The sequence below is a fragment of the Ambystoma mexicanum genome, chromosome 14 (assembly GCF_040938575.1).
Source record: "Ambystoma mexicanum isolate Mex_15411 chromosome 14, UKY_AmexF1_1, whole genome shotgun sequence".
Taxonomy (NCBI): Eukaryota; Metazoa; Chordata; class Amphibia; order Caudata; family Ambystomatidae; genus Ambystoma; species Ambystoma mexicanum.
The window spans coordinates 126,615,369-126,642,212 of NC_090940.1; positions in this window are offsets into that span (position 1 = coordinate 126,615,369).

Sequence of the window (26,844 nt, forward strand, 5' to 3'; positions counted from 1 at the left end):
ATGTCTAGTTTTATTGGTTCGTAACAGGTGGCACATGGTGGCTATATACAATCTATTGTTGAGTTTAGTTCATGTGATGGGACACTGCCGCATATTTATGTAGTAATGTTCTTTTTCTGCAGCTTCTCGCTTTGTATCTCCTGATGAAGACGTTGTTTACTATACACTCTATGTCGAAACCGGTTGAGTTCATTCTTTTAGGGATGTGATCTACATAACACTTCTCCTCACAGATCCGCCCTTGTGATAGATTGTTTTTAATGAATTCTATTGCTGTTTGTTTAATATATTTGTAAACATTAAAATAATCAAATGGGATGTGATGAATGTTTGTCCCACTCCCAATTGGCAAATAATGTTAATTAATTTAGTTATCTTTTTAGCCATTGTTGGTTGGTTGAATGTCACTATGTATGATGTATGGTTTGGATGCTGCACTATGAATGTTTGTTGAGATGGATGTATTTTAGTCACAGTTATTTGTTCATCTATGCTGGTGTGTTACGTGATTTATTGATGCTCTACAAAGTAGAATGCCATTAATTGACTTGTTCAAATTTTTGTATCATGATAAATAAAATAATTTGATACTTTTGTAAGTAATAGTGTTTTGCTCTCTGGACATCTCTTCAGTTTTTCGTTTTACGATAATACTCTGGTCCAGAGGATAGAGTTTTCCTGCATCTTTCCGCTTTTGCATGAATTGGGGGAGGGGGCATAATACACCATACCGTACCTGGCTGTTGGGTGAGTGTAATTACCAAAGCATGGGCACTGTTGAATTGGGGGAGGGGGGCATAATACACCATACCGTACCTGGCTGTTGGGTGAGTGTAATTACCAAAGCATGGGCACTGTTGAATTGGGAGAGGGGGGCATAATACACCATACCGTACCTGGCTGTTGGGTGAATGTAATTACCAAAGCATGGGCACTGTTGAATTGGGGGAGGGGGGCATAATACACCATACCGTACCTGGCTGTTGGGTGAGTGTAATTACCAAAGCATGGGCACTGTTGAATTGGGAGAGGGGGGCATAATACACCATACCGTACCTGGCTGTTGGGTGAGTGTAATTACCAAAGCATGGGCACTGTTGAATTGGAGAAGGGGGGGCATAAAACACCATAGCGTACCTGGCTGTTGGGTGAGTGTAATTACCAAAGCATGGGCACTGTTGAATTGGGGAGGGGGGGCATAATACACCATAGCGTACCTGGCTGTTGGGTGAGTGTAACTACCAAAACATGTGCACTGTTGAATTGGTGGTGGGCCACAACTATCTGCATTGCATGTGTGCAATGCAATGTCCGATGTACAAATAGGATGCCTGAGTTGAAGGGCGTGACTGGCGTGCGTCAAATGGCCAGACAGAGCATGCGCATGCATAATAACATCAAAGCTGTACTGCAACATTACATGCTCTACAGGTAACAGAATGCACAACACCAATGTCCCAAATCCCTGCAAATACACACTCAGCACAACCCACACCACCTGAAGCACAGACGAATCATTCTCATGCAGCACAACACCTCACCTCCAAACTACTAGAGTACCGCATACCATGTAGCCAGGTCCACTGCCTGTTTCAAGTGCATATACACATATGCATGTGGCCAGAACGGCAATAAAATAGCCTGTTATATCAATGGATGGGTGATATGCTAATCATAGGACAAATCGAAACAAAATAAGAACACACATTAGTCTTGATTTTTGCGTGTCATAGTGAAAGGGCATAGGTCCAGGTGGGTGTGAATGGGCCATGGAAAAGTGACTGCATACCACACATCCACCAAGCATATTGATAAAGCATTTTGGCTGGTTGGCAATCATTTGGCTGTCATCACCTTCCCCATCTAATCAATTCCTCCTATGGTACCCCCACATCCATAATTTTCCCAGAATCATTGATGCCCGGCAACCACTCCCATGCAGCACATCCTGTACATGCAAGTATGCCTTCACGCATGTACTCAATGCCAAATTAATAGCAAATCTTTTTTCACATAGAGAAACATTATTACCTGTGACAGCTCTGCCTACCAGGTCTGCCGCCCCCGGCAGGTTGAGCCGTGTCAGGCACACCGGCTGTGTCAGGCAGATTACCATTTTGCAGTCCCAGAAACATGCCACCTGGTAATGGCAATGGCACACCTACAACCGGACAAGCCAAATTTGCCATTCACATTTGCATTGACATTGATGACTGCAGACATAAATCTGTAAGATCACCATGATTCTACGCAAAAAAAAGTCCATGCAATGCATGGACATCCATTCCCACTGACAATGCGCATGTTAACATGCTCAACTATCACATATGCTACATCTTTAGCAATTTGCATGTAAAAAATTGCATTGGTTAGTGAACTATATACAGACTGTACCAACATGATACAGGCCTGACAATGACTTTTGCCCCTTTTTGTCGCTCCCGTGCAGGTGATGCCGGATACCCCTTGATGCCAAGGCTGATGACCCCCGTGAGATGCAGAACCACCACGAGCAGGTATCGAACCGTGCTCACAACAGGACTCGCTGTACGATTGAGCAGACATTTGGTCTATTAACAGCAAGGTTCCGCTGCCTGAGCAGATTGGGGGGGGCACTGATGTACAGCCCCGGGAAGGTGGGCAAGATAGTCCTGGCCTGTGCCATGTTGCACAACATATGTATCAGGGCCAACATACCACTGCCCCGGACATGGACATGCACCCACATGATGCGGAGGATGAGAATGACAGTGATGAGGAACTGCCATTGGCACATCGCACGGATGCCATGGATGGCCATGAGGCACGCGATGCACTGATTACCCACTATTCCTGAGAGCATCACGAAAGCACATTGCCTAGGACCGCTAATGCACTCAGCACTGTACATGAAATACATCACTCAGTCACACTAAAAATGAATGTCCAGTCATGATTTCAATGCAACACCAAGTGTAATGTATATAATGGAATGAATAACAAATGTGGAACTACAGCAACTACCAAAAATATCCTTCCCCACTCCCCCTCCCCAACTATCCCTCCCAACTATCTCTTCACAACTCCTGTCATGTTGTGCAAGCAGTCCTTGCAGGAGTCACATACAGGGCACATGTCTTTTCTGGGCCTATTTGCATCCCCTTTTTATATTGCGACTGTGTGCGGAGGTGGACATGGCATTGAACGTCACCTTGGGCCTGCTGGGCACAGAACTTGCAGGTGTGGAATTTATGAATGATGTGTGGGCCTCTTCCGCGGGCCGTCTGTCGAGGAATGCCTGAAGCCACATTGCCATTGTCTCGGCAATGGAGGACATGACACTATTGCCCACGTACTCTCCTGGCCATCTGTAGAATGGCAGTAGTGCAACGTCCAAGGACACATGCATTTCGATGCCCACTGGCCTGGACACTCTCCTGCATCAACTGCACCTCCTGTAGTTGCTGCTGCACTAGGGCAGTCAAGACATCCTGATGTTCCTCGATGCGCCGGAGTCTGCCATCCATTTCCCTGACACTGGGGAAGGGTGGGCTTTGTTTGCTCATTGGGTCTATGGGGCTGAATACCAATGGCTCATAGGTGCTGTGGTCGTTGGTCTCCCCTGTGTACACTCCACCATCGTTCGCTATGTCCTCTGCTCTTGATAGATGTGCACGTGCATGTGGCTGCTCTGCTGGTGGTGGTGGTACTACAGCAGCTGGGGCTGCCGGGATGGGCGCAGTTTGGATGATAGGTGCTGTGGCGATGGGCGCAGCAGGGATGATCGGTGCTAATGGGATGGGCGCAGCTGGGATGATAGGTGCTTCCGGGATGGGCGCAGCTGGGATGAGAGGTGCTGCCGGGATGGGCCCAGCTGTGCTGGCTGTGGTAGTTGTGCCAGTGGATGCTGTGGTGTCCTGGGTGGTGGTGGTGGTGGTCTGTGGTGTCCTGCAGTGGCGCCGGCTGGTGCCCCTTGAGGTGCTTGGCTGGGCCACTTCATTGTCAGATGATGTGCCTGAGGAAGTCAGAAAGACCGGTTCTCAGTGAACATTGTGGATTGATGAGGCAGAGGTACATGCATTATGTTGGTTGTGGCTGTGCTATGTCAGGGACATGGCAGGATACATGGTGCACACATTTCTGTGTCATGCTTACTGAGCGGGAGGATGTGTGATGTTTGTACATGGTAGAGTAGTGTGTTGTACATACTGTCGTTGTGTACTAACAATTTCTGGGTACGGTGTTAGGGGGACCTTCACCTGTGGGATGTTGGGGTGGGGAGGGGTGTGGTATGGATGGGGTCAGCATGGGCCTGCTCCCTGTACCAGTTACAGGGACAGCTGTGCATTTATGCTATGGGCTCGGACTGGCTGGGACAAGGTAGTGACATGTTGCCTTTGTATGTAACCATGGTCATTTGTGGGTTGAGATGGGGCTTAGCACTGCTGTGACTTTGTGCCAGGGAAGCATGGCAGACACACATGCAGTACGCTGTGGCAGGGTGATGTGTGTATGTGTGGGAGCAGATTCATGTTCAGTTGGCAGTACAGGGTGCCTCTGCTGGGTTCTACGTTTATTGCTGGGATGGGTCATATTTTGGTGCCCAGGGTGTATTTCTGTTTATGCACCAAGGTTGTTGGTTTATTGTGGGCGGGGGCAGAGGGGGGCACATGCAGGTTTTTTTGGTGTTGTGGACAATGCAATTGCCATTCATCATTCATGTCATATCGTACAGATTTGCGTGCAGGGTGGAAAGGGAGGTTGACATTACATTGGGGTTACATGTACTCACTGGCCTCTTCAGGTGTCCCGACTCCGGCCTCCGTAGCACCGCCCCCTTCAATGGATTCTAGGTGCAGCACACTGCTGTACATCTCCTACCAGGGCAGCAGGCATATTGGGTATGCGCTCCCGCCCCCTCTGGCCATGCCCTGTCTCTGCTGGTCCAAGAGGAGGTTGCGTACCCTAAGGCGCAGGTCGTCCCACCACTTGTAGCGGTCTCACACTGTGCAGGGGTTTGTGCCAACTGCCGACACCTTCTGGGCCACCACCTCCCAGATGCTCTTCTTGCGCAGCTGAGTCTGCCTGGGCTGGTTGTTGCTAAAGAGCTCTGCGGCATGGTGGACAATGGTGTCCGCTAGCATCTTCAGCTTGTGCACAGAGAAGCGTAGCTTCCGCTTGTGGGCCTGACAGACTCTAGATGTCATGCTGACAGTGGAGTTTGTCTGGTCAGGAGGGGTTGGATGTCACCTGTGCTTTAAGGATGGTAATGGATTGTGTTTTTTAATGGCCGCCGGCCAATTTCCTGTGCGCCAATCACGTTATTTCTGGTCACGGTAATTGCAGGTCCTCTGAAGACACCGGATTTGACAGTTTTAGCAAATAATGTTTGTGCAGGCACAGATCTCTTACGTAAAAGGGAAGTTACACGCACAGAGAGCTAACGTAGAGCAGTAGGTGCGAGCGCAGAAATCTTACAGAAAGTAGGAGATGCATGCATTGAATAGTAACTTTGTATCATGGATGAGTCTTCTGTTCTTGTAGATGTCATGTCCCCCCCAACATTTTCAGCAAAGTTACTCCACTGGGCAGGGTTTATATATAATGGTTTCCCTGTGAGTTAGGCAATTCCGCTTGGTTCATGGATGACTATGGTTTCCCTGTGAGTTAGGCAATTCCGCTTGGTTCATGAATAATTATTTAATGGTTTACCTGGATATATTGGTTAGCAGATGAAGCTGCCTTATATCGTGGAAGGTGGTTTCCTGATTTAACTCACGGAGGTGCATTTCTATAAGGCAACGCTATAGAACAGTTGCCACAAGATTTATTGAATTACCCTGTTGAGAGGCAGGAAGTTGGCCGTATACATGTTATGTTGTGTTTGTCATTGTGTCTGGGACAGGTTATAAGTGGACACATCTATTGAAAGATAGAGTATTGAAAATCCTTCCTCTACAGTGTTGTTGATGTCACCAGTGAGGATTTTTAATAGGACTTGAATTGTACAGAACGTGGTAGAACTTGGTGGGTAGTTTGACGATTGTGATTGAAATCAGTGTTGTGCCACTTGGGCAGAGCTTAAGAAGCATACGAGTGGAGTTGTGATTTCAGCCGTCAGGGTGGAAAGCTGCAGAGGGGTGGTGGGCTGAGCACACCTGTGTTTTTGGTGGTGAGCCAGAGAGGCTAATGAAAAGATTTGTTTATTGTATTTATTAATATTGGATGTATCAAAATTCCATTTTGAGGTCGAGTAAGTATTGATGAAGTGTTACATAAGGTGATGAAAATGAGGAATACACCTCTTCAGCATTTGTGCAAGTCCCTACCGTGGTATCAAGACAAAATATGCAAGTATATCGTGGAATGGACTCACGACACAGAGGGCAAGTTTGCAAAGCCATGGTCCAAAGACAGAACTTTTTCCAAATGTGTGCAACAAATGACCATTTATTAGCAGGCAGCTTATAAGGGGAATAAACTAAGCAAACAATTGCCCATATTAGAGTTATGGGAAATGTTTCAGGATGAGGAAGGGGACTCAGTTTGGTGGCATTGGAGGCTTAGCCAATGGGCCGTGGGGGACAAACAGCAAGCAGAAAAGCAGCACCCAGCCAGGGACAAGTGGAGACAGGAACATTCCAGTTACCAAGAAAATGGGCCACCTGCAGAAAATCAGGCTAAAATCTTCATAATTACAAGCATGAAAACTTCATTTCGTGGTCTCCACACACTTGACCAAGCCAAACAGGACAGTGCCCATTCAACCATGGTAGACGAAGAGGACGGTTCCCATCGAACCAGAGGGGAAATAGCTACAAGTGTTACCCACAAGCTGCTAACTGAATCGACTCTCCCAGGCACATTCTTGGGAATATAATTTGTTGCAAGGGGGCGAATGGTCTCTCTACAGCCATGCAACATTGTTGATTGATACTAGTAGAGGTGGTCCTAGGAGAAGCCACTAGGTATGGCTATCCAATTGTAGAACTAGCCATCCTTATGATTTTGTTTGCTAATAAACAACAGTAACTTTTCCCCATGGCTGAGTCTCCTGTTCTTGTGGCAGGGAGTCTTTGATGGGCCCAAGTGTTCTCTGCTGATAATTTGGGTGACTGCTAGAGAGCCCCGGCCACACCATTACAAAGACTACGTAACTACAAACAAGCTATTTGGAATGCAAATAAATGCTATGTTTACCTCTCAAATAGGCTCCAAATACCTTTAATGACATCCAGCTGATTGCAAATGAAATAACCAGCCCACCTACCTTACTTACCACTATCCATACATCAGAAGAACTTTTGGATTCACGTTCGATACATATCCGAAATAAAAATCAATATCATTAGACAGAATTGTGTATCTAAGAAAGACCCGTTAAGATGCTTAACCAGTGAAGACACTGTTTATCATAGTAGACCTCTTTCTATTCTAGAAATTATTAAACCACTCACCCTCGAGCAGTTAATAATAAACTTTAACACGGCTGAATGCTAAGGATGACCTAAGGATTCCCTTCATTGAGATTTGCTGAATCTGTTTGACCGTGTTATATGGCAAAGATTCATCATCTCTTTAATCTTTCTCTTGCAACTGGTGCTGTCATGAATGCCTGGACAGAGCCAGTGATCCATTCTCTTCTTAAAAAACCCACTTTGGCTCCTTCTGATCTGCGCAAATCTAGACCTATTTCTTTGATCTGTTTCTTGGCTAAATGTAACATCTGGGCCTGGAACACTAGAATGTAGAGCACTTCAAGTAGAATGGTTACAAGATGCATCTTCCACTAGAATGTGCATCTTTAGAAGCACAGAGTAATAGAAAGAGGGCTGACTTGAAGGAAGCCAGTGGGGCATAGACAATCTCTTAAATAAGAGGAAATAAACTCAACTCTCTACTGTACCCTTTCACTAAACATATAGAAGGAACAGTGTTAACCCAACCTTACCTTTCAGTACTAAATGCCCAAATACTTGAGCCATCTCAGACAGGTTTCAAAGCCTACTTCAGCATGGAGATCGGCACCATGACAATGCTCGGCCCACTGAAAAAAAGACTTGACGATTGGGGCTACGGGGCATTGATCGTTCTGGACCCGTCTTCAGCTATTGACACTGTGTGCCATCATATTCTACTTGCTGTCACAGATAGCTTCAACAACACACAACTCTCGAACATATGAAAGTGTACTCTGACCAGGACAGCGCCCCCCCCACCACTATAAATTGTGGAGACCCACAAGGGTCCTGCACTGCACCGACCCTTTACAACCTATTCACCAAACCCCTCTTTGACTTACTGGACTCCCTCAACATAGCGTACACAAACTACGCAGATGACACGCAAGTTCTCCTCCCCCTCTCCGGAGACTACGACCTAGACTCAGAAGCCCTCCTCAAAATCTACTCGACTATCCAAACCTGGATGGCTATCAATTGTCTCTGCCTAAACGGAGACAAAACCGAAATCATCATCCTAGCCCCCAACGAAACACTAACCAAACTCAGCCCCAATTATTCTCACATGATCATCGACAGTATTAGCATACCTGTCTCCTCTGCCGTCAAGACCTTAGGAGTCTACATTGACGCCACACTCTCAATGACTAGACAAACCAGCGCCATCGCCTCAGCTTCTGCTCTGACCACCAAACTCATTTACGCCATAAAACCCTACCTCACCACGCCCAACTGCCTCTCCATAGCCAGAGCTACTATAGGAGCCAGATTGGACTACTGCAACACCCTCCTGGCAGGCACATCGTCAAAAAACCTAAGCAGGCTCCAAATAGTGCAAAACAATGCCCTCCGCGCTGCACTACACATCCCCAAAACTGACCATATTTCACAGGCCAGAAGACTTGTCCACTGGCTCCCAGTCAAGGAAAGAATCAACTTTAAAATCCTCACTCTCACACACAAGTGCATCAATCACACAGCACCCCCCTACCTATCTGAAACTATAACTAAGAACTCTTCCATCCGTCCCAGAAGAAGCCATCACGCCAACCAACTCCGAGTACCCACTGTAAAAAAAGGCCAAAGCCGGCGGCATTGGCTTCCCACACATAGCTCCTAAGCTCTGGAATGCCCTCCCTAACTCACTCAGAGCAGAAGCTTCTCTGTATTCCTTTCGCAAATCTCTCAAAACCACTCTATTCAACTAACTCCATCCTTCCTTCACCCACACCAGCTCGCATACGTCTGATACGAAATGAGTCTGATACGAAATGTGTCTTGTAATGAAAATTGCCTTGTAACCATCTTCCTTCCACGGTAACCAGATTATGTATGTCTTCATGTAACAGCGCCACGATGCCCCCGGGCTGACGTGCGCTTTAAATAAATCCGAATAAATAAATAAATAAATAAATATTTCAAGGGTTTTTCAATAGGGGCTTACTAAAGTCGGTCCCTCGCTCTTTCGTCTTGCTCTGGCCAGTCCCTTCCTAGCTAAGACGTTCCTCAACCCCAGAACAATGTCTAGAGATCGGTAACCCCTACACACCAACTCTCCAAGATAGTTCAAGGTTTTTTTATATAATTATTTGAAAGGGGCTCACTAAGGGCCATCCCTCTCTCTCACTCCAGTGTGGGCCACTCCCTGCTGAGCACTGATGTCTCTCAATCCCAGGCTGGTCTCTAGAGATCGGTTACCCCTCCTATCTAAGGTGCTATCTGGCTGGTCGTGATGACCTAAAGGCAAATGTCTAATCCCTCTATTTCCCTCTGGGAACATTCAAGGTGAATCCTAATCTAATATCCCTAAACTGAATAGGTGCCTTTCAGACTATTGGGTCCCAGGGGCTCTCTAGTTTTCACACCCTTATACTCCTCGCCCGGATATTCTATTCTGCCTTTCCTTTTTCTGCTCTCCTTCCAGCTGCTCCTCCCAAGTCCCTCCCATCTCTCCCTCATGCCTACTTCTGTCCCTCCAATGTCCCTCCATTTCTCTACCTCCTATGTCCACCTTCTGATCTTACTTCACTACTACTATCTCCTTTCTACACCACAACCACTTTCCCCTCTCTACACCACTACTCTCTCCTCACTACCCCAATGCTACTGTCCCCTCTCTACACCACTAATCTCTCCTCACTGCCCCAATGCTACTGTCCCCTCTCTACACCACTACTCTCTCCTCACTGCCCCAATGCTACTTTCCCCTCTCTACACCACTACTCTCTCCTCACTGCCCCACTGCTACTGTCCCCTCTCTACAAACTACTCTCTCCTCACTGCCCCAATGCTACTGTCCCCTCTCTGCACCACTACTCTCTCCTCACTGCCCCAATGCTACTGTCCCCTCTCTACACCACTACTCTCTCCTCACTGCCCCAATGCTACTTTCCCCTCTCTACACCACTACTCTCTCCTCACTGCCCCAATGCTACTGTCCCCTCTCTTCACCACTACTCTCTCCTCACTGCCCCAATGCTACTTTCCCCTCTCTACACCACTACTCTCTCCTCACTGCCCCAATGCTACTTTCCCCTCTCTACACCACTACTCTCTCCTCACTGCCCCAATGCTACTGTCCCCTCTCTACACCACTACTCTCTCCTCACTGCCCCAATGCTACTTTCCCCTCTCTACACCACTACTCTCTCCTCACTGCCCCAATGCTGCTGTCCTCTCTCTTCACCACTACTCTCTCCTCACTGCCCCAATGCTGCTTTCCCCTCTCTACACCACTACTCTCTCCTCACTGCCCCAATGCTACTTTCCCCTCTCTACACCACTACTCTCTCCTCACTGCCCCAATGCTACTTTCCCCTCTCTACACCACTACTCTCTCCTCACTGCCCCAATGCTACTGTCCCCTCTCTACACCACTACTCTCTCCTCACTGCCCCAATGCTACTGTCCCCTCTCTGCACTGCTACTAAACTCCCCTCCCCACATCCCAACTACTCTCCCCATCCACTGTACTACTTTTCTCCCCTGTCCACTCCAGTACTACTCCACTGAATTCAATGTCCCAGTTTGTGTGAGGGTTTCCCGGTAGGATTGGGATGCTGATTCAAAGAGGGAACTGTCAGTGGTCAGTGTGTTCTTGTGGGGGAGCTTGTTGGAATTTTGGGGACGCTCAGTGCACGCGCTGATGCTGAAGTCACTCCTTTCCGGTGGTTCTGTGTCCTGTGGCATTTTGTCTTTATTCTGCTGTTCAGTGGGTTCTTAGGTGTCCTGGCAGCTTCTCACAGCCTCTTTCTCCGACCGGTCGCTCGCGGACTCTTCTACCTCCAAGAGTAGTGGTACTTGAAATCCTATGGCACAAAGGAAAATCTGGCAGCATGGTGCAGTACAGGCATGGGAGATCCACAATGGTAATCATTTCAAACATGCAAGCACATATCAAAGGGAAAGGGTGCAGGCCCCCCCAACGCCCACAGCCCGTTTTAGGGGGTAGGGCTGGCTCTGGTGCAAACCCTGGTAGGCCTCCACCCCGGGATGAGAGGGATCCCCATCCGCTCTTGACAGGGTGAGGTTCCTGACCCTGTGGCATTACACATCTCGAAGAACAGGGTATCCGAGTCCAAGCCCTTGAATTGTTTGACACAATGGAATACTATGCAGATGATACTCGGTTGTTGATAACATTTTCAGGGAAAGAGATACTACTTTCTACACAAGCAAAAACTGGATGGACATACATTATCTTAAAATCAATCCTTCAGAAACAAACATTCTTGCTTTAGTTTGTGCTTTTAGTGCCACGACCCAGCATGGGACAACACCTTTCAGCCATATTCCTTCAGCCAGTGTCTGATTCCCTCCATGCAGGTTAAAAACCTTGGTATTATTCTTGGTTTGGTGGTGGTTGATCGTCTGATAATTGATCGTGGCCAACTGTCCGAAAAAAAAAACTGCCTCATGCAATCAATTATCAGATGATCAAAGCACAGACCAAATGTGCTCACACCAACCCACACCCTCACTCACCCCCCCCCCACTCCACTCCCCTACTTAGCTGTTTCACCCCTGTGGCGTAAGATCCGTCCGGCTAATGCGGGCCGGCTCCGACGCTGCAGGGTTCCTTTTTTTTCCAGTCCCCCACCTTCCATGTTGAGGAAGCGGGGGACACCCCTGCAACCCCCAAGGCTAATACATACCGATCATACGGAGCGGGGAACAACCCCACAACCCCCGCTCCACAAGTTCGATATGTATTAGCCTAATTGTTCATATTTAATCAGTCAAATGGTACTGGTCAAATTCGGTCAAATGTAGCATTCGACCAATTAAAAACGAACAATTATGCTAATACTTTATTCTCAGCTCAGATTTGTCTTTAACACAACAAGTCTCTTAGAAAACTCAGGAAGCCATTGGGGGTCATTGCAGTTTTACCAGTGCAGTAAAAATGCAGGTAAAAGTGCCGGTATATCCGGTACCAGCACTTTTACTGCACCATGAAAACACAGATTTGCTCGTGGGGTCACTCATTTACCTCCATGGAATGGGGAATGACCGCCCTTTCCGCCGCCCGGGATATCAGTCAGTGGAAACGGTAGGTCAGTTTCCCGGTAAACCCCCCCATTGTCTTTTCTTCCTATGAAATATAATCTGACCCTCCTTAATGCATTTGAGTCCAGTCGCTTGGATTTTGGAAACAGTGCCTATCTTTATCGAAAAAGAATCTGCCATCGCCTCCATGTGCCCAGAACTCGACCTCCAGGATGCTCTCAGCCCTTAAACAATTTGACCATATCTCCCCAGGCCTGCAAGCCCTCCACTGGCTGCCAGGCAAGCAGAACGCCATCTGTAAAAGCATGCGCCTGGTTCACAGGGCTAGTCATGGCAATCACGTGATCGATCCCTTAAGGCGTGAGATGGCGTGTCCTTTCCGGTGGGTCCTTGTGACTACAACAAGCCTTTGATCCTGCTACACCCAAAGAAAAAAAGCCAGAGGAGGCGAGCAAACATTTGTAGACAAGGACTCCAAGCTCTGGAATAATCCTCCTTTGAACCACAGGAAGTACGTCAATTTACCAGCTTTCAGGACATTGGTGAGAGCATTCCTTTTTTCCTGCACTACTACACATTGCTGTTTAGTACATATCCTCTCTCGTATCTTATTCTAGCAGCACCAATTTCTGTACAGCGCCATGATGCCGCGCAGTGATATTTTGTGCTATACAAACCCTGCCACAAATACAATAAATTATCCCCCATATACACCAGATGCACATTTAAAATATTCGACCAAATCTGAAATATACAGTTTGATCGTGCAAAGGAGGACAATGGAATAGTCCAACCCCTCCATGCGTAATTATTCAAATCACGAAACACTGCCGGTTGGAACCGCAACAAGAAAAAAACTGTTCCCAAAACTGCACAACATTTTCACATGATAACGGCAATAAGAAAATAGACAGTTCTTACAAGTAGATTACAGCGAATCGTTGTTTCAAGCACATGATCAAGCATGTCATTTGACGTTTCCTCGCTACACCCTCGGCAGCTGGCTTCAAACATGCAAGGATGTCGTTTTAGCAGCTCCTGTTCTTGGATTGCTTTTCACCAGGGATAGATCTGGATGCTAGCCTGTTCCCCGTCTCTTTCCAGAAAATCTGCAAAATCTGGAACAAATGCAGGGACATGGGACAATCTGGGAAAGGTGATCAAAAGTAGGGGACGGTCCAGAAAAATATGAGACATCCGGTAGGCCTCTGATGTAGGGTGTGTGCGTGCCGCACCCCGTGTTAAGGTGTTAGACTCCTACCGCCCCTGGGTGCTGCCTCCATCTCAAAGGTCACTCTTAGGATGCACCTAATTTACCCCAATGCTGAGACACTTTGTAGAGTCCTCGAAACCGGGATGTAAACTGCAACACTAACATGAGTCCTAGAATAGCAACTGTGCGCCCCTGTTTTACAGCCAGGGTAGAGACATACAAACCATGAATTTCACCATAAGCACCATGAGAACTCTAAGGCAAGCACAGCAGCGCGTGCTGAGCTCAAAGGACAGCACCCAAGCTTGTACTGAGCTCAAAGGAAAGCACCCAAGCCAGTGGTGAGCTCTAAGAAAAGCACCCACGCTTGTGCTAAGTTCAAAGGAAAGCACCCAAGTTTTTGCTCGGCTCTAAGGAAAGCACCTGCGTGTGTGCTAAGCTCAAAGGAAAGCATGCAAGCTTGTGCTGAGTTCTAAGGCAAGCACCCCATGCTCGTGCTAAGCTCAAAGGAAAGCACCCAAGCTTGTGCTGAGCTCTAAGCAAAGCACCCAAGTTTCTGCTAAGTTCAAAGGAAAGCACCCAAGCTTCTGCTGAGCTCTAAGCAGAGCGCCCAAGCTTCTGCTAAGCTCAAAGGAAAGCACCCAAGCTTGTGCTGAGCTCGAACCAAAGCACCCAAGCTTCTGCTAAGCTCAAAGGAAAGCACCCAAGCTTGTGCTGAGCTCAAAGTAATGCACACTGCGCTTGTTCCTAGCTGTAAGAAAAGTTCCTGAAGCTCACATTGACCTCTAACTCTATTTAAATGAATCAGTCCTCGTAGATGAGTGTCAGACTACAGTTCTTGTCACTGTGCATTCCCCAATCACCCTGCGTCCAGTGTCCCAATTGTAGCAGCTTTCAGCATTAACCTTTACTCAGCGATGCGGGGCCACTACTCTAAAGAAGGAACGGAAGCCATTATCGTGTCAAGTGAGAGCTTTATGGTAGTGCAGTCCTTCATTGGGCCCCGCCACACCGGATTCTCCACCCACAGAGCTCTGGAACGCCACCACAGTCCCTACCCCTTCGTTATCCACATAACTGAGAATATCAAAGAGGTCATTGCACTATTCCACCCCCCAGAAACTGCCCTTTAGCTCCATAGTCCCAATTAGGGATCTGTGATGCCTGAAACCTATGTTCCCCCAAGTCCAGTTTCGGTACTGTGGGGAAACATAATTTCCTCAAAGTGCCGCCTTCCCTGCCCTCTCCCAGTGCCGGGGACACGCCTGCAACCCCCTTTCTCTTTCAAGCCCTCCTGTGTTTCGCAGGGAATACTTCGCCAACGCTGGATTCCCAACCAATCCCCCTGTTCCCCACATGTAAAACATACACATATACATGAACACCACACACATACATACAAATGAACAGACACACACACCCACCCTCCCCAAACCCCAATCAATCTCCTTACCTTAACGTCTGCCACTTCCTCATCCATCAACAAATGCACAGTAAGCATATGCATTGTTCCCCAATAGGCCACCGTTCAGTGAAGATGGCTTATTGGAGAAATGTTTTCAATGGAAGTGAGCACCTCCTCAATTAGGACCCATTCACAACCAAGGTTGATATAACTACCACCCTCAGCCTTCTTCAATCCTTTTTGACCAGCAAAGGACCAAGCAGACACCTAAATGTTTCATATTGTAGCCATACACAATGATCTTCTTGCCCACCCCACCACCACACTCATAAAAAATGTCCTCTCCCCAACCCTTGGCCCTTAAATAAATACTCACACCACTTAACCACACCACATCTACAAAATATATGATAGGACCCCAAATGATATGGGTAGCTACCACCCCAATGCTCACCTCCAATGGATAGGCAACAAGATCAAAATTAGGCCACGGCCTATCTGCAAGCTCATGTTGAAGACCCTATGCTCCTGGACCACTGCAATTCGGATCCTTCATATGGAATAAGCCTCAGCATCCAAATCAGATCCATCGTCAGAACATCAAATCCTTCTTTCAACAACTTTGCTTAAGAAGATCATCTCTTTCATCGTGCAGGAGAACCACCCCACGGTCGGTGGCAGCCTGGGCAATTCACACCTGGACCACAACAGAGGCCTATAGACAAGCCTGCCCCGCTACAAACTCCAACAGTTTAAGAAAATCCAGAATACCACCAGGCAATCAGTATTTAGTCTCAAGAAGCACTGGTCAGTATCAGCACAATTCAAGTGTTGTTGCTCGCTTCTAGTGGACACCAGAATAACATTCAAACTGATGCTCTGACAAGTTTTTAAGAACATTAATGGGAGTTCCTCTCCTTGCCCCCAGAGAAAAATACACAGATACCTCCCTACCCAACTACTTTGATTTTATGGCATCAGTGCCCTGGCAAGACCCCCCCAGACCCAACCCTTCCTGAAAAACACAGGAGATATATGATTCACTGTCTATGGCCTGGGTCTCTGGTACTCCCTGTCAAATGAACGGATGTTCTTCCAATCTGTCATTCAATTGCACACCTCACACACAACCTTCCCCGTTCCATCATTCAATTTCACACCTCAATATGTCACAAATCTGGACCATTCGTGCCTTCTCTCCAGATGGGAGCCACCCACTTTGAGGATAGGGGGTGAGCCTGCAAAACAAGACACCCCCTAGGGGTCTGGGAAAGTGGGGCCTCACTGGAAGTGACTCCCCTCTCTGGGACAAGGACTCCCTTTCTGATAAGGAACTCCTGGTCCAACGTATGTTATCTGCACATATGGGAAAGACTGTTGTCACTTCTGTTTTGAAACCACCAAACAGTGACATTCCTTCTATCTCTTTGGCTTCAGATAATGCTGGATCCCGCCTGAACTCCAAGTCCAAGAAGAAGGACACACCTTTTTTGTTTGTGAGGACATGTATAAAACATGATGAACTTTGAATCAGGGAGTCTGAGGAACTCCTATGCAAGGAGGAGAGTGATTTCTACTTGGAGGCGATCCTCTACTGAGAGATCGTCCTGGAGGGACAGAGCCACACTCGACTGCAGAGCCTGTGGGAGCGTGCAGGGTGAGCCGAATGCTCTCTGGATGCCAAAAGGATAGCGTCCCGTCCGACCGAGAAGCCAAGACGGAGGCGCACCCTGTTCCTCTGGTCGTGCAACCACAGGAGAGCCATGGTGGGACTTGGGCCCGGTAACTGCTGCTGAGATCAGATCGCCAGGGAAAGCCTGGATCCCAAGCTCTACTCCCGAAGGATGTTGGATGTAAAGACAAGCAGCCACAGAGAAGCGAATGCTCCAACAGAGAGACTACTGCGGAGAGGTACAAACACTTCGAAACCAAGACTGTGAAAGCCGACAAGGTTGCGGGGTCCTGAGAAACACAAGCCGGCAAGTGGCCCTAAGGGAGTCAAATTGAAGTAGTTACATCCAGGCTGGGAGAGCTGACAAGGTTACAGGATCCTTAGGAACCTGAACAGGCAAGCGCCCTACCATATGTGAGTCAGAGTGAAGAAGATACAAACACTTTGCATCAAGGCTGTGAAAGCCGATGAGGTTACAGGAGCCTGAGAAACCCGACTGGGCAAGCACCCTTTGTGAACTATGTTGATTGAGAGAAAACAAGTCTGCCAGAGGCCATAGGACTTTGGGCAGTCCAAGAGCCATCAACTTTGTTAAAAAGAGAACTGTGTTAAAAGGGAACCATACACAGATACTTTCTTTTGACCAACCAGGTCTGCAAGAAACTTGTGAACTATATTTTGTATATTGACGAACTTTGAAACTAACGACAAGCCAACCAAGTGGTTGGGCCAGGCCGAAGAAAGAGGCCATTGTTAGTTAAGTTTTCAAAAGTTGTAGGGCCATATTAGTTGGATAGGTTTCTGGACTAAGGACTGTTTCCTTTTGATGAGCACCATTAGTTTTAGTTTCCTTGTAGGGAACTTCACTCAGAGATAGGGCAAGTTAGGAGTTTTACTTTTAATAAAAACAATTGAAACATGTCTGTCATTTGTCTGAGTCCTGCTTCTGGTTCGCCACAAGGCACAGCCTTCCTCTTCTTGTCTGCTATTATACAGTTCACCACTCCATAACATTCCTACGCTGTCAGCGTCATTCTGCTGCTGGATCATTCCCCTGCTGCTTCGTTTAAGAGGTAGCGCTGTAATCCAGGTCATTGCTCCATGCCCTTTGCTGCTGTCGCATCGACTCCAAGCATGGATTCTGGGCTTTGTCTTCTAGCAAAGTCGCCCATGCTATATCTCGCGGTGCACCGACCACATAAAGGGCAATGCTGAGATTAACAAAGGGTTTGCCGATTCTTCAAGTCATTGTAGATGCAGGCAGTGATGATCTGCAAGGATGAGTTCAATACATACTCAACTCACGGTCATTTGGGCAAGATGAGTATACGCAAGGTGACTCAGATGGACAGTTTGCTGTCTGTGAAGGAAATAGCAGCAGTCACTGCTCATAATTCTGGTCATGCCCATGACCCGGTTGGGCTCATGATGCTCATAATTCTGGTCATGCCCCACACTCTGATGGATTTAGGTCTAGGTTTACATGGCGTATAGCGCCAAACATGTCCCTTGGCTTTCTGGGCTGTTCACAGGCACAGAGACAGCCACTCAAGGCGAGCTCCCCATGAAAATGAGAGAACCCAGAAAGTTGGTCCTACCCAAACGCATAAGGAATCCTAAGCTAGGTGTGTCTTATCTGTCACTTCCACTGGTCAATATTGAAAATCAAACACTGGCAAAGGTGATTGCCACCAGACCGTCTAATATATCATTGCGTAGGTGCATCCTCACATGTTGGGGGTATCCCCAAGTGATATACTAATGGCAACCTATGGAACTAGTGTGAGGTGAACCCCCAAAGCACAACGCCATACCCCTAGGAGATGGCTGCATTATCCAAGTGAAGCTATTCCTGGTCCATCAAACTTGGTGCAGCACAAAAGTGGACAGGAGTATCATCCCTTCCAGGCATCTTGATCATGGTCAGCAGTCCTGGCAAGCCAAAGGACCTAGACTTTGGGGTTGTCCCCCGTAGGGGGCCCAAAGGATGTCCAGGGGGACATGAGGCTCTTTAAAAAGGGATTACGGTGACTGTTTTTAATAGAAAATATAAGCATTTAATAGAAAACATAAGCAATTATTGCTTGTGGGGAGCCCAGAAACAATATTTTTACTTGAGGGGGGCTCAGTAGAAGGTTTGAAGACTACTGGTCTAGACCAGCCAACCCACCTTCAGAAAAATATTTCAACTCTGCCCTCTTCTCAGGTGAGCCCACTCCTCTATGCGACTGATTACAAGTTTGGCAGGAGTAGCGAAACATGTGCCTTTGCTGAATACCATATGGTTGACCGCTCCACCAAAATACAAGTTTTGGATGCAAAACTCTTCTCTTCTGCTTGCTTTTGTGTGATGGAATTTTCCTCCAAAGGATGACTGCACGGGGTAATGCTGCTTGTCGCCCTGAAGTCGTATGGACTACAAAATGGAAACTAACAAAAGGGTCCTAACGGCACAAAGTCACGCGGAGCCTTCTCCGTTACCACATGCGGTACCAGTGGTGGCAAATGAGTTCGGGGGTATTGCCAGAAGTAGTAATGCTAAACCAGTAATCACCCCCTATGTACAAAGTGCCTCCTCAGCATTTAAGTTGCAGAGTGGCACAAACACAAGTCAATGTATTCATTCATTCATTCATTCATTCGAAGCAATAGTTACATCATGTATTCATTCATGTGGTCTAGTGGACAATATGCAGACAATGGAAAAATAAGTCCCTGGTTCTATTTAAGACAGCCCCTCTTGACCACGTGTTTATCCTGTAATAGAATTAAAAGCCCCTAGAAGCAGGCGTAGCATACTGAGCGCTACACCTAAAAACAGTTAATTTACGTGAATGGAGCAAAGAATGCAAGCGTCTTGAAAATGTAATGGACTTGAACTCTTTAAAGCTCCTTGAGTAGCATTTTCGCCGCGTTAAATCATTTCCGGGGTGAAACGCAGTGCTGATCCGGATACAGTGCAGTTTGTAAATTATTGGCAACTGCCAGCGCATAATACTTGACCTGAAATATGGAGTAAAACGGCATCCATTAAAATGATCAATACTGAGCGTTTTGATATTCTTCCCACAGTCTATATATTCAGAAGGCAGTGCATAGACTAAAGTGTAAGATGTTGGCCTTTACCGAAAATGTAGACTTTGGATGGTAATCCATTCGATTATTTACCCATTTTTTCGGAGTTGTGTGAAAGCACTACATTGCATCAGTACAATCGCTAAAAATGGGCGGGAGAGGGGAGGAGGGAATGGCTCAGGCCATTTGCAGTTAAGTCCTGTTTCTGCCTTCCGAGACGAGACAGGGTCAAGGGGTCATGCCGTTCACTGCTGGGCCTTAGCGATCGTCTTTCATTTCCTGACCAAAGGGGAGGGGCCAAGGACGAGCACAGCTCGGCCTAGAGCAGTGGTCTTCAAACTTTTTTGGCCAGGGCCCCCCTGAGCAAAATTTGGGCAGGTCGGGACCCCCCAGAAATGCCAAATGGACAGTATATATTGCGCGCCGTCACCTGCTCCCATCAAAGTCGCTGGGCTCCCTCATCCCACTCCTACCCAGTCGCTGGTCTCTCCCCACCCCATCACACACCCAGGGCTCTCCCCACTCTGCTCCCATCACTATCCCATGGTTCCCGCCCATTGTGCTCCCACCATAGTCCCTCGGTTCCCCCATCCCGTTCCCAACACAGTCTGAGGGCCAGTGGCGGCTGGTGAATCTTTTTTAAGTGGAGGGGCATTAAGGGGAGGTTCGGGGGGGTTTCCCCCTGTGAATTTTTTTTTAAATAATAGGTTAAAATGTTGCATTGTAGAGCATACTTTTAACAAAAAATGGGTAAATAGCCAAACAGTTTGCAATTGTTGCTGGGAGTCCAGGGGGCAGGCATTGATATTTTATTTCTATCACGCTCGTACACAAGTGTTTCAGAGCGTGACAAGGCAAGGGAGGGGAACAGAGGAGAATAAAACAGCGATCTTACTAGGCCCAGTGACATTGAGAACGCGCAAGTGTGAGGGGAAAAGTGCATGGAAGGGGGGAGAAGTGGAAAGTGCGAAGCAGAGGAGAAACAGATAAATAACAATAAATAAATAATAAAGGCAACAAACAGTGGTAGTGCAGCCAGCAATTTGCAAGTGCTACGTTTAAGGCAGCAGACAGGGTAGGTCTGATAAGTGCAGGAAGAAAGATGGTTCTCCTCAAGTTTTAGAGTGGCAGGGCGCTGTTCCAGAGGGAGGCCCCAGCCGAAGACAGAGATCTACCCCCAGCTCGTTTCTTTGATAAACGACTGACCCTGAGGGAGTTGGAGGTAGAGGAGTGAAGAGCTCGAGAGGGGAGGTATTTGCGGAGGAATAGCTGAAGGTATTTTGGACCGAGGCCCCAGAAAGCCTTGTGGACAAGGCAGAGGGTTTTGAATGATAGATGTCCGGTAAAAAGATACCATCCCTGTCCCCTGGGCCCCACTGGTCCTAACACAATGAACATGATTATGTGTATATGCAAGGCGCTGCACATTCATACAGCAATCACTCTATCATTCACATGAGCATCCATCATCATACACTCACTCATAACGCATCCATACACATGTTTAAATAAAAACAATGAACATAAACGTACCTTCTGCATTGGCCTGTGTGTGGGTGCTGCTCCAGCTGCTCTGTCCGTATGTGCGAGGAGGCGCAGGAGCTCCCCCTCGGACATACAGACATGCAGTGCCCCAGCCAGCATTTCCAATGAGCTATGCAATGCTGGCGAAGCAAAACGCCCCAGCACTTGCATGGCTCAGTGAGCATGTGCGGCTGGGGAACTAAACTGAACTGTCAAAGGGAAACAGTGTTTCCCTTTGACAGTTCAGCCAGCCCAGGAGCACTCCATTAGCTGGATAAAGCAGCTGAGGGAGTGCTCACTGTTTCACTGGGCTGGCCCCTTAGCTCCTCCATAATGGGTGAGGGGCCACTATGCAGTTAGTAATGTTGACCATTGTTGCTGAATATATCACAATTTACTTACATTTTAACACAAAGCACCCCTTTGGGTACTATTGAAACAGTGGGCTTCATAACTACTCTGGCGGTAGCTGTGCCGGTAAAACCGGCACGGCTGCCACTGGAGTTGCATCCGGGTCTGGCACCCGCGAATGGGCAATTACTAGGTCATGCCGAGTTAGGCGGACATGATAATTGCCCTTTCGAAGGTGCCGGTAGATCCCCATTCCCATTTGAGCCCCATATGGCTCAAATGGGAAGGGGGAGCTCGGATGCACCGGCACCGTTAATAACGGTGCTGGTGCATCCGACGAGCTGAGGTCAGACCTGGCGGGGGCTGTCAAGCACCCACGAGCACAACTCTTACTATGGCGGAACGGTAGCAAAGGTGCCGGTAGCTTACCAGCACCGTTGTTACTGGTCCGCCATAGTAGTAATGAGGCCCAGTCTGTGACTAAAGGAATGAATATCCATTTACAACTGTGGGCCACTTTTTCATTGTTGCCTGAGACAGTTTCATGCTTCAGCCCGCCCATGTGGGCCACCCCTGCCCATTTCTTCCAATCTAAAAAAAAATAAAAAAAAAATAAAAAAAAAAATCTTTTTTCATGCTGAGCTCTCAGGGCCCCCCTGGGATGCACCCACGGACCCCTAGGCGCTCGCGACCCACAGTTTGAATACCACTGGCCTAGAGCCACCCACAGCCTGATGAAAGGGGAGGGAAAAGATGCCCAAGGATTCGGGCTACTCACAGCTAGGCCCCGGGTCTTCAACCTTTGGCTCTCCAGTTGTCCAGTTGTTGTAGACTACAATCTGACCAAGGGGGGAGGGAAAAGAGGTTTCAAAGGGTCAGCTCATTCTTCACTGAAACTGCACTGACTCTGCAACTGGACCACTCTTAACGGCCTCGGTCCTGGGCCCAGCCACTCTCCAGTTGCACTGATGCCCTGGAACCCCTCTGCACTGCGGGACTGTCTCTGTATCCCTACAGCCCCCCCCTTTCCCAGCACTTGTTCTGCACTTACCTTGCACTTGCCACCAGCTGGCCCTATTTATTTATTACTTTACGCCACTTACCTTGTACTGCACTTCCCCCCCTCCCCTTCCCCTTGCACTTTTCCCCCTCCCCCACCCCTGCACTTGCGCGATCTGAATGACACCTGGCCTAGTAGGATCGTTGTCTGTCTCCCCTTGTTCCTCCCCTCCCTGCCTCGTCGCGCCTTGAAACACCTGTGTATAGGCGCGTTACAAATGCCATATCATATCATATCATCATATCATATCAAAGCAAGGCCTATGCCGTCTTTCCATTTTCAGATCTAGGGAGAAGGGGAAGACGGCCAAGGGGTCGGACCATTCACAGCTAGGCATTGAGCCACCTTTCGGTTCCGAACCATAGGCGAGAGGAAAGATGGCCGAGATGTCAGCCCATTCACAGGTAAGCCTTGAGCCCCCTCTCAAATCCTGACCAAGGCAGAGAGTGAAGAGGGCCAAGGGATCAGCCCATTCACAGGTAGTCCTTGAGCCGTCGCTCAGATCCTGACCAACGCATAGAGGGAAGAGGGCCAAGGGGTCAGCCCATTCACAGGTAGACCTTGAGCCGCCTCTCAGATCCTGACCAACGCATAGAGGGAAGAGGGCCAAGGGATCAGCCCATTCACAGGTAGTCCTTGAGCCGCCTCTCAGATCGAGACCAAGGCAGAGAAGGAAGAGAGCCAAGAGATCAGCCCATTCAGAGGTAGGCCTTGAACCGCCTCTCAGATCCTGACCAACGCACAGAGGGAAGAGGGACAAGGGATCAGCCCATTCACAAGTAGGTCTTGAGCCCACTCTCAAATCCTGACCAACACAAAGAGGGAAGAGGGCCAAGGGATCAGCCCATTCACAGGTAGGCCTTGAGCCACCTCTCAGATCCTGACCAAGGCAGAGGGTGAAGAGGGCCAAGGGATAACCCCATTCAAAGGTAGGCCTTGAGCCGCCTCTCATATCCTGACCAACGCACAGAGGGAAGAGGGCCAAGGGATCAGCCCATTCACAGTTAGGCCTTGATTTGCCTCTCAGATCCTGACCAAGGCAGAGGGGGAAGAGGGCCAAGGAATAACCCCATTCACAGGTAGGCCTTGAGTCGCCTCTCAGATCCTGACCAAGGCACAGAGGGAAGAGGGCCAAGGGATCAGCCCAGTCAAAAGTAGGCCTTGAGCCGCCTCTTAGAACCTGATCAAGGCAGAGAGGGAAGAGGGCCAAGGGATCGCCCATTCACAGCTAAGCATTGAGCCGCCTTCTGGATCCGAATCATAGGAAAGAGGGAAGAGGGCCAAGGGGTCAGCCCATTCACAGTTAGGCCTTGAGCCGCCTTTCAGATCCTGACCAAAGCAAAGAGGGAAGAGGACCAAGGGATCAGCCCATTCACAGGTAGGCCTAGGGAAGAGGGCCAAGGGATCAGCCCATTCACAGCTAAGCTCTGAGCCACCTTCCGGATACAAACCATAGGCGAGAGGAAAGATGCCCAAGGGGTCAACCCATTCACAGGTAGTCCGTCAGCCACCTTCTAGATCCTAACCAAGAAGAACAAAAAATATGGTCATGGGGACAGGCCATTCTCAGCGAGGCCTAGAGTCAGTATGTGGTTTTCAGACCGCATTTCCTGGGCCACCTAGAAGTGCCGCCTAGTGAAGACTGCATACAGTGCCCGTAAGCTGGGAGCAGGACGTCACAGGGAGCAGGGAAGTCCATAAAGGTGTCATGGGAGTGGTGGTTGTGTATGCAAGGGAGGCATGTTTGCTCTGGGTAAGTCAGGCCAGGGCAAGTGGAGCTAGGGGGTGCAAGGGCTGCAGTGAGGTGGGAAGCGGAGTGGGGGGCGGAGTTTAGGGCGTTACGGTGTTGAAACCCCAGATGGAGGAATGGATGTGGTGGGGGAGGAAAGGTAGAGACACATACCATGCGGAGACTTGAGGGACTGAAACCCTCGATGGCAGCAGAATACCGCCTGTTGGATGCCGCACCAAGACACCAAAAAAAGGCAATCTTTTTTTGGAGCGGAGTGCAACGGGTGGAATAATCACATAGAACACTCGAGCCGCCTTCTAGATCCTGACCAAGGTGGAGCAGGAAGAGGGGCCAAGGGATCAGCCCATTCACAGCTTCACCTTCAGCCACCTTCCAGATCCTGACAAAGTAGAAGGGGAAAGAGGGCCAAGGATTCAGCACATTCACAGGAAGACCTTGCAGCCATCTTTCAGATCCTGAGCAAGGCGGAGTGGGAAGAGAGCCAATGGATCAGCCCATTCACAGCTAAGCCTGGCAGCCGTCTTTGATTTTCTGACCAAGTACCTTCTGGCAAGTGGGAGGGAGTATTGACCCTGGCTCCCCCACAGCCTTCCACAAATCTCTACAGTGAGTATGACCATGCCATTCACAATCACCCACTTTTTAACTGATACCTTAACCTAGCGCCCAACTAGCCTTTACCTAGGTGTCCTTCCCTCCCCATGTAATTGCCAGCACCCCTTAAAACTGAGGCAGGACAAACAGAATCAGCTTTTGTGTGTTTCTAACTATTATTTAAAAAAAGAACAAACCTAACACTGCACACACCAATCTTAGAGAGACCAGTCAAGGGAGAGTAATTAAGCAATGGTAAGAAATCTTAAGATCAGGGGAGAAAAAAACAATCCCGTCACAAAGATTTGATCACAAACAGACAAAGGTAAACAGTATCCCAAATGTGGGGATACTCCCACCCCCTGCACTATAGTCAAGGCTCTAATCACCAAACGATTAAGTCAAATTTGCAAGAGTTATTCACATGTTGTGGACAATGCATTCGAAAATACACTTTCTACTCCCTACTAGGATTTATGATTATCTTCCTTGGATATCCCATAATGTCCATGATGTATGTACTCTTTGTATTATGTTCATACTGTTGTGACATAATGATGTGTTAAATTCTTTGTTATTTTTCTCTTGATAGTACCACCTTTTTTGAAAATGACAAGACCTGCACCCGGAGACTCTATTATGCCAAAGGGTCCCATACCGTATTGCATGTAGTTTAATGCTACTTCTAATTTCCTAGCATATTGTTACATTCGCTGATATAAGGTCTTGGTGTGGTCTTTTGCCTCTTGTTTTATTGGATTCTCAACACTGAATGAGCCCATTGTTTATTGAATACTTTCGACATATGACACACATTTACTGTCTCAATAGAGAACTTTGGCTACGATTACAATACATCAAAGATGGCATTCACCGTTCGGTACGTCATTACGTCATCACGTATACTAAATTGCCATAACAATGATGGCCATCTTTTTTCCACGTTTACAATGGCGGGTTGGAGTCTACGTGAGGCTTTGCTGGAATCAGAACTTCACATCGCTATTGCAGGTAGAGAATCCATAAGCCTCCTACCCATAAGACTTCTCTACCCAATGACATTTATGACTAATATGAGAGAGATGAATACAACTCAGAATGTATTCCCTCCCCTCTTTTTGTCTTCTTCTTTTTTAGATCTACCATTCATTTGAATATTATACTCAAGCTTTGTCTTTGAGTCATACCAATTGATCTGGAAGGTATGATCCATTTCTTCCCATTCTTTAACTTGTGTTAACAGAATACAGGTATGATTGACATTCTTTGACAGAGAAATCTCTAGTGAATTCTTAGACTCTAATATTGAACAGCATCTGGCCTCTTTTGATATTGGAACACCTATTTGGAAGTTAGGACTTATTTCAGTTTATTATTTAAGGATTACTAAATACACATAGCGATTTTTCTTTAAACTTAGAATACTTATATTTTACTCTTAAATTCACATTTTTTGGTCGCCTTGTGGACTACTTTGTCACAATTCTATTCAATAAAAAGCCTCTGGCTTGTGAATTCCATACGAATCAAAAGGTAAATGACCTCTACCAACTCTATATTTGATTTTGATGAACTTTTGCCTATGAGGCCATACCTCGATTGGTTTTGCATTTCAAATGAATCTATAGATTTCATTTGAATTGTTCCTGATGAAGGGACAATTGAGTTCCGAAACATGTTGAGCTGGATCCTACTGTTTTTATGAATAAATCTTCTGGGGGAAAAATATAAGGAGTGGACATTATTAC